The following is an 8,480-nucleotide window of genomic DNA, read 5'->3' as shown; positions in this document are numbered from 1 at the left end:
ATATTTTATTTTATGTGCTGGAATGTGCAGAAAATAGGTTTAAATATTAAACAAATTTCTTCCAGTCAGAGAATGTTGCATATAATTAAATTTTTGCTTGATGCATAAAGTTAAAAGATTAAAACTAATAAAACAAGTTTTAAAAGGGGACCTTTCCATTTGATTACATTTTGTATGATGGATTATGTAGAAAAAGTAGAATTGGGCTGAAAGAGCTATCGCTTTATTACTTATTCAGGTTGTAAATCGTGTTTTTAAAAAGTAACTAAGTAACTAAGTAACTAGGTAATTAATTACTTTTTTCAAGTAACTTGACCAACACTGCTCACGGCTAGATGTCAGTAGATTGTAGATTGCAGTCAACTGAGCTGTGTACCCCTCCCAATTCAAGTGCATAATCCTAGTTATAGTGCCTACTGCAGAACAAACAACTCTCGGCGCCATTCATCTTTAGTGAGTGTAAGCTGTCAGTTCACTGTTAACATCAGCTGTAAGTATGTTTCCACGCCTATTTGCTCTGAACGAGGCTGTAAATCTTTGTGAAAGGACTCTGATACCAGTTGAAAACTCAGTGAAGAACACTTCTGTTCGATAGCAAAACTGAGGTGATTTTTAAAGGATAACCTTGCCAAAATTAGGAACTGTTAGGCTTTTTAAGCTGCTGTTAGCAACTGTTAGTTGCAGTGTTATCAGAGTTAGCCTCTTTTAGCTGCTGTTTTTGTTCATGTTAGCCTCTTTTAGCTGCTGTTTATGTTCATGTTAGCCTCTTTTAGCTGCTGTTTTTGTTTATGTTAGCCTCTGTTAGCTGCTGTTTTTGTTCATGTTAGCCTCTTTTAGCTGCTGTTTATGTTCATTTTAGCCTCTTTTAGCTGCTGTTTTTGTTCATGTTAGCCTCTTTTAGCTACTGTTTATGTTCATGTTAGCCTCTGTTAGCTGCTATTTTTGTTCACATTAGCCTCTTTTAGCTGCTGTTTTTGCCAGTGTTAGCCTCTGTTAGCCATTGTTTGTGAAACTGTAAAGTGGCTCTAACATTGCTGAACTCAGATACTTGGTGAATAAACTCATATGAGTATGTAATTAACCTATTTAATTAACCTATCAGAGAGAAAGTGTGATTTTTAGGACACTCAAGCCCAACATTAGGTGAGATAATATTAGCTTATAACCAACTGTTGTGGTTCTTTAGCTGGATTGCTGTCAGCTATTCAGAGATGGAGAGGTCACTGACAATAAGTAATTCTTGCAATATTAAGAATAAATAAATATGTTTTTGCGTGTTTTTGTGTGTTAGAGACTGACTTCAGTTCAAGAGGCGAGGCTTAAGGTGAGTAGGAAATTAAATACCCTTAAAAGAAGGATTTCCTGTACCTTTAAAATTTCTCCTGAATATCTGGGAACATGCAGTGCTCCTTTTGTGTGTGTGTGTGTGTGTGTGTGTGTGTGTGCGTGTGTGTGCGCGTGTTTCAATAGAACACTGTAAACCGTTTTATAGATACAGAACAGTCAATTAATGGAGATAAATAATCAGATAAATTTAATAATATTGTCTCCTGCTGCTTGTATTTTAACATTTATGTCATAGATACAACCTTTAAGAAAGTAATTGTTACTGATATCTAACGGATTTGATCTTTTTTACAATCTATCGGGCTCAATTCTCACCAATCAAGTAGACTACAGTTAAAGAAACATGTTGCTATATAGTGTTTGTAGAGCACTGAGGTAGTACAGCCATAGGTACTGTTGAACATAAAGATAACCAGGTTAGTTAGTGGTTCTTTGCATCCATCACTTACTGACCTTGCTGTGCATGTGTGTCTGTGCACACACACTTTCCTCTAACCTGTACCTCCACCCCACTCAGCCAGTTTGCTGTTATCTGTGTATTTTCCAGCCCCCCCGCCAGCACACCTTCATTACTGCCCCAGATAGTGGCATTGGCAACTTGTCACTTATATTGATTTCTCTTAAACTGCAATTTACATGGATATTTGTGGGCGTCCTGAGGGCAGACTGCAGCCTGGCGGACGGCCCCGGCACCCTCGCTCTCGTTCTTTCTCTCTCTCTCTTTCTCCCTGCCCCTGAGGCTGGGAGGAAATGTTTCCACCCAACAACAAAGCCTCAAAGTGACTTTTCAATCTGACATCAGCAAACGTGTCATGCTGGTTCTTCAGCAAAAGCACTGCTTTTTCTTTTTCTTATCATAAAAACTAAAGCGGCTGGGGCCCTGTGAAGGTAAAGGGGGTCTTTTGGGGGAAAAAATCAAGGCAACAGCAGGCCATGTTTTGTTAGGTATTAAATATCACTCTCTTTTATTTATTCACCAACTGTAAAAGAAAAAAAAGAAAAGAAAAAAGAAACAGCTGTACAAGCTTAATGCATTCTTGATTAGGGCTTAACAAACCTGCATTTATTCCGAGCTCCTGAATGTGTCCGGCAGTACCATAGCGCCTCCTCCCAACGCACACCTGACCTTCTGCTGCAGAGGCCGGGGGAATAAAACAATTACCTGCAGCTAGGTAAACCACAAATGCTTTGTGAAAGCCTTCACACCGCGCTTTCACACAATAATGCCAAAATGTCACAATCTTCAAACTTTACGAATACAACACACCGTTAAGAGTTTTTGCCATGTGTGATGAAGGTCACCTGCAAAAGTCAAAACAGGATTTTCAGAATAAAATACGTTTCGTAAGGCCTACGTGAAAAAAAAAGTCCGTTAAAGATGCCTTTGAAAAGACAGCTGAGCAATGCGTCTGAGAATAATCTTCCTCCATGGACATCTATGACTTCAGACCACAGAGAGGGAATTTATTTCAGAACATTAATTCCACAAGAAGATTGCAAATCCTAAATCCTGCAAGACAAACACAACTGTACAAGGAGAGAAAGGAGAAGTACTCATCTCATTCTGCATCCCTGTCTCTCCTTTGAGCCTCAAGTTAGTGGTGACTGGGTTTGCAGCAGGCAGTATATGAAGCAGAAGACCACATTTGGTACTTTGGTGATGGTAAACGTCCTATCCTTGCCTGACCTTTGACCCCTTCCCCTCCCTGAGAAGAACACAGTTCCCATGCCATGTAAAAAGAAAAAGTGAAGTAAAAAAGTAGAATGAGACGAAACGTTTTTAAAACAGCACTGGGTGAAGAAGGGGTGTGAGCTGGTGGGTGTCGCTGGTGATGTCACACCTCCCAGACAGCCAGGATTGGACCCTAATTAGAAAGCTCGGCAGCAAATAGATAGGCGTCCTGCATGATTGAATTCAAAGTGGCTGATGCCAAAATTTCTGCAGAGGCGCGGCAAAAACTGGCTGAGAGGAGCGAAGCAGCCGGGATCAGTGCTGCTGAGAGCTGCCACGCTGCGCTGCGAACACAGTCTCTCTATGAGCTGGAGGCGAGCTGGAGTTTCTGAGGTGATACAGGAACAGCGAGACGCGAAGCTCCTCTCCCTGGTTTGAAGGGATAAAAAAGAAGAAGAGCCGAAAATATAGTCCGAGTGTTCGTCAAAGCCGAGGACGCAGCGCTATCAGAGAGCAACGGAGGCTGACGCCAGACAAGTACAAAGGAGAATCGAGCCGCCGAGTTCAAGTTATCCCTGCGCCTCGCTCCAAAGGTCTGCGCTGATGGCATCCGTACTTGGAAACAACAGCCGCGCGTCGGGGGCTCAGGGCGGCCAGGTGAAATGCAAGCTGAGAAGGAGGAGGAGGAGGCGATCCAAGAGAAAAGGTAAAAGCAAACAGAAAGAACGGAAAAGAAACTTTAGACCACTTGTTTCCTTTTTCCTTTTTTGTTCTTTTTTTGGCTTTCTCTCCAGAGGTCGTGCGCACCTTGGCGGAGCATCGGAGCGCACAGGCGGCAGCCCGGTGGAGCCTGCACCTCGCTGCTGCTCCTGCTCCGATAACGGCGGCTTTGGATAATAGTGCATATTTGAAATGTGACTGAAGAAAAAAAAACGTGATCTCTGTTTAGGAGGAGACGGCGGCTTTAAATCGCCTTTCTCGTGTAAAGTTTAGTTGCCGCTGCGTGCGTCGTCCTCGCAGAGCCTTCGTTGTGTCTTATACCTAACGGGACAGCGGAGAATGAAAGTATTATTTCGCTCTTATGGAGCTTTAAACGTGCTCTCCGGTAGACAGAACGGCTGCTGTCAATATTTAACACTGATTTCTTCATTTGTTTGTTTTTTTAAGCAGCGCATACACATGAATCCTGTCCTCACTGATTTCTTCCATAATTTCAGTTAGATTGCCACATCAGTTCTTGTCAGTAAGTTTAAATATTCAAAATGTAGCATAATTAAAGAGCATCCTCCTCCACGCTGGAAAACACTGCAAAATCCCAATAATTCAAAATTTTTTTGTCCTTTTCCTTTTTTTTCCCTGTTGTCTCATCTAAACAGAATTTTCACCCATTAGAGGCTAAAACTGCACTGCTGTACTGCTACACAGAGAAGCCTCAAGTTTAGGACTCAGTTATGGGCCTGCAACAGGGAGACAAAAGGAGCAGGGACCTACAATTATTTTATCTGGCCCTTCAAAATAATATTTCTTTGTTTTTTTTGTCTTGATATTTTTTATTTGTGCCTGTTTCTAATTCTAAGCTTTCAGCCTCCTTTTATGGAGCTTCTAATGAAGAAATCAGTGGATTAACAATTGGAGACAAACTGTAAAACAGCCAATTATATGTGTAATGAAAACAGAAAAGCATGCTGATTTCCAGTGACTGAAACATAATAACAGTGAGGATTTTTTTTCCTAAGGCTCAGCGCCTGTCCCTGCAGCCGTGCTGTAATGGATGCTGACGGGGGTTCATGGTAAACAAATCCCTTGTGTGTTTTAAATGCCCTGCATCCTCTCTGCCAGTGACACTCTTACCTTTGTGAAATATTATGTATATGATGCAAAAAAATTAAATAAATAAAAATAATACAATTCACAGCACTCTGGCTGATGAAACATTTCCACCTCAGCACCTCTCACTTTGAGACTTTGCATTCCTGCTTTTTTAAAAAAAGAAAAAAAAACAAGAAAAGTGGTCACAAGTGAAAACGCACCATTGCTCGCTGCTAAAATTAATCTGTGATTGCTGAGTAATTTTATCCCAACTTCCTTCGTGCTGCACTTCACAGAGGGAAAAGAGCTGCAAAGTGACATTTTGAAAGATCAAGAAAGGAGCTATTATTGATATGTCAGGGAATGCTTTGATTCTTTAGAAGAAGAAAAATAAAAACCTCGCCGGTTATTTCCTCAGGTATTCTTATTTGGCTAATTAATACTGAACTGAATCACCGAGCACTTGTTTGCTCTGGCACAGGCCTCAAACTCTTTGCTTTTTGTTCACCTCCTCTTTTTCTGCCATCTCCATAAAAAAGGAGGAGGAAGATTTAAGCAATATTTATTTTTATTTATTTATACGCATAACAGATGATAACACGACCGTTTGTGTTGTTTATGCTTGAAGACACTGACGTGCCACCCCATTGCATTGTGGAATATGGATGAACGCTCGGAGCGTGTTGACGTATCCGACTGCAATTGAATGCATAACGAGCTTTCATAAACACTTTGCACTTGTCATCAAACTACAAAACAGACAACTGCATCTCATTTCCATAACCTCTTGATTTTTAATAGCCCAAGTAATTGAGACAAGGGAGACAATACATAAAATATAGTGCTGAGGCAAATGTATTTACATAATGGAAAACGACAGAATTGGTTCCACAACATTAAGCATTGCATATGAGTATCACACAAGCGCGCGCGCACATTAGCTGACAGGCCCTCGCTGCGTGTATTTCCGAGCAGCTAATTTATCAGCTCTGCTGATTCATTCTGATAACACGGGACATTAGGGGCCAGTTCAGGGGCCGGCTGTAAATGAACTGTGGCTTCGGGACGCGCTGATGGCCGCTGACTCTTCTGCTCTTCCTGTCTTGACGCTTGTATTCAAATTTAAACGTTTCATAAAACTGTCAAAATAAAAGCCCAGTGTCAGACTGAAGGGTTCCAGCTTCCATTTTTTTTTAACCGATCATCGTTATCTTTCATCTCAAATGCCAGGCGAGCATCATCTCGAGATTTCCACACAATTATGTGTATAGACTTTAAGGAAAATAAATAAATAAATCAATAAATCACTGAGGGATTATTTGGTTGCATTTGTGGCTTAATCCCTTGAAAAGGCTGCAGATTATTTGTAGATGGACTAAAACCTGCGTGTGTATTCAAAAGGTTCTGAGCAGATTCAGCAACTTCGATTAATTTCTTTTTCCATCAGACTCCTTTTTTTGTTTTTCTTTTTTGGGTGTGTTTGCTCATTTCTTTTGGATGGGCAGGATAAATAAGTAAAGAGTGAAGATTACAGCCTGGGGATGTATTTGCTAACATCTTTTTAGCAGGCGGCCCTCACTGCTCCTGCTCAGATTTCCTAAAAATCACACACCTTACTGAATCCATCAGCTGCTTTTTCAGCTGCTGTTTGACAGCCGCCGCCTCCTCAGATTGTTCTGGTTCCAGCACTCCTGTCAGCTCGGTGTTGTGCAGATGTACACCTCACTCGCTGTTTTTTTTTGTGGTTTTTTTGCTGTTCTTTAAGCACAGTGTGAGCAGAGTTATCCCCCTCAGATGGACTCGTGGACACACAGAGGGTCTGCCTCTTAATTAGTCACAGCCGTGAGCTCTGTGTCGCTAAAGGGACGTCAGTTGCACAAATACAGTCGTGCACATCTGGGTGAATGATGCACTCCCCTGATTTTTGACAAATCTGCCTGTAGATTCCCGCCTGTCAGTCATCTGTACGACGTGACCTTGTTAAACCGCGGCATATGTGCAGCATATTCCTGCTCTTTTATCCACAGTGTGCCTTTCTTACAGACAAAAATAAGCACCGCCGAGATTTATTGGCCAACATTATTTTTTTTTACAGCCACACTTATCACCCTGCACTCTCAGTACAGTATATCAGCGTATCATCAAGAGCGCCGAGGGGGGAAATGTGAAAAACACAGAGTGTAACATAATTTATATAGCAATTACTGCTTACGCTCTCCTTCCTGGTGAGCTGGCGACAGCGACAGACGGGTCGAGTGTGGGCTGCCGTGGCGGCGGTGAAAGTTGAGGTGGAGGGATGCGAGGGTTTACACGTATTTTGAACATCTCCGTTCTGGAGAGGCGCAAGTAAACATTAGCTCGGCGGCTGGGTCAATCAACATAAAACACCCTCTCCCCCCACTCTCCCACCCACCCAGTGATCCTCTGTGACTATCTGACATCTCACCAAGCAGAGGGAGGGAAGAGTGAGTGGAATTCCTGGCTGTACCGTATCATCCCGCTTCCCTCTCAGCGCTAACGGTGGTGATAGAGGCGCCGCTGAGTTGAGGGGCAGAGGTCAAGAAGAGGGGGCACAGACTCAGAGCAGACTGTCCTTTACGATTTCACAAATTTGAAGAACTTTGCATCTGCACTGGTTTAATCAGCCAGGTATCTGTGCAGACCAGTAATATTACTGTCTGCTAGTGCTAGTCACTGATGCTACTGGAAGAAAACCAAACATTCCTGTATTGGAATGTATTTCGGAATGACCAAAATAGCTCTGAGATTAAAGAAGATGTGTTGCAGCCTGTCGGAGAGAACAAGCTGTGTTTTCACAGTTGTGATAGAAGCGTTAGCAGTATTTGAAGATTCATAGACGGTATACAAAACGCACACAAAACAGCCTTTGCTTTAATTGAATTACGTAACCACACTAGCCCACTGTCTATCAGTGTTGTTTGTCTTAGATATAGTACCTTTACCTGTTTTGCCTTTATTGCTTTGTAGGAAACACGATTCTTCGTAGCTGTTATTTGCTGCACTGTCCTTTAAGGTCTTTACTGCTTATGACTGATCACTTGGAGCTTTTTTGTTGACTTGTGTTCATGCTAAACCTCGTACACCTTGCAAATCTTCCAGATTTGGCTTTGAACTTCATATACTTTGGAGACTCTGTTTGCAACTCTTCATTTTTTATGCGTTGTTTACATCTTGCCGCTAATTCCAGCTGCACGGGCACGTGTTGAATGTCATGTCCATTTTTCTCCTGTCATTTGCTGTTTGCCTCCCTACCAACATCTGTCAAATAAGCCCCACCCCTTCCACCCCCACCCATAACAAAACTGCAAGTTTTTTCTTTTTTAAGCAGCATATAAATTATAGAAAAAGCAAGTATATATAAATCGAAGGTTCCTTTTAAATAGAATCCAGGATGCTCATGCTGTCTTTGAGAATAAAAAATAAAAAAGCTCAATGTGAGTAATAATAGAAGAAAAAGAAAAAACAGTTGTAATGCTCAATAGTAAATCTGGCTAAAAAAAATTATTACATTTAAGTTGGAATAGTGAAAGTGGTCCAAGCATGCCGAGTCTGCAGTGATGTGTGAGAGACCTTTAAGGACGATGACAGTGTTTTAATCAGCATTCATTCAGATCATTGTTTAATGTTAGCG

The sequence above is a fragment of the Pundamilia nyererei genome, unplaced genomic scaffold, assembly GCF_000239375.1.
Source record: "Pundamilia nyererei isolate P.nyererei 1_Seehausen unplaced genomic scaffold, PunNye1.0 scaffold00355, whole genome shotgun sequence".
Lineage (NCBI taxonomy): Eukaryota > Metazoa > Chordata > Actinopteri > Cichliformes > Cichlidae > Pundamilia > Pundamilia nyererei.
This window is presented reverse-complemented; position numbering follows the sequence as displayed.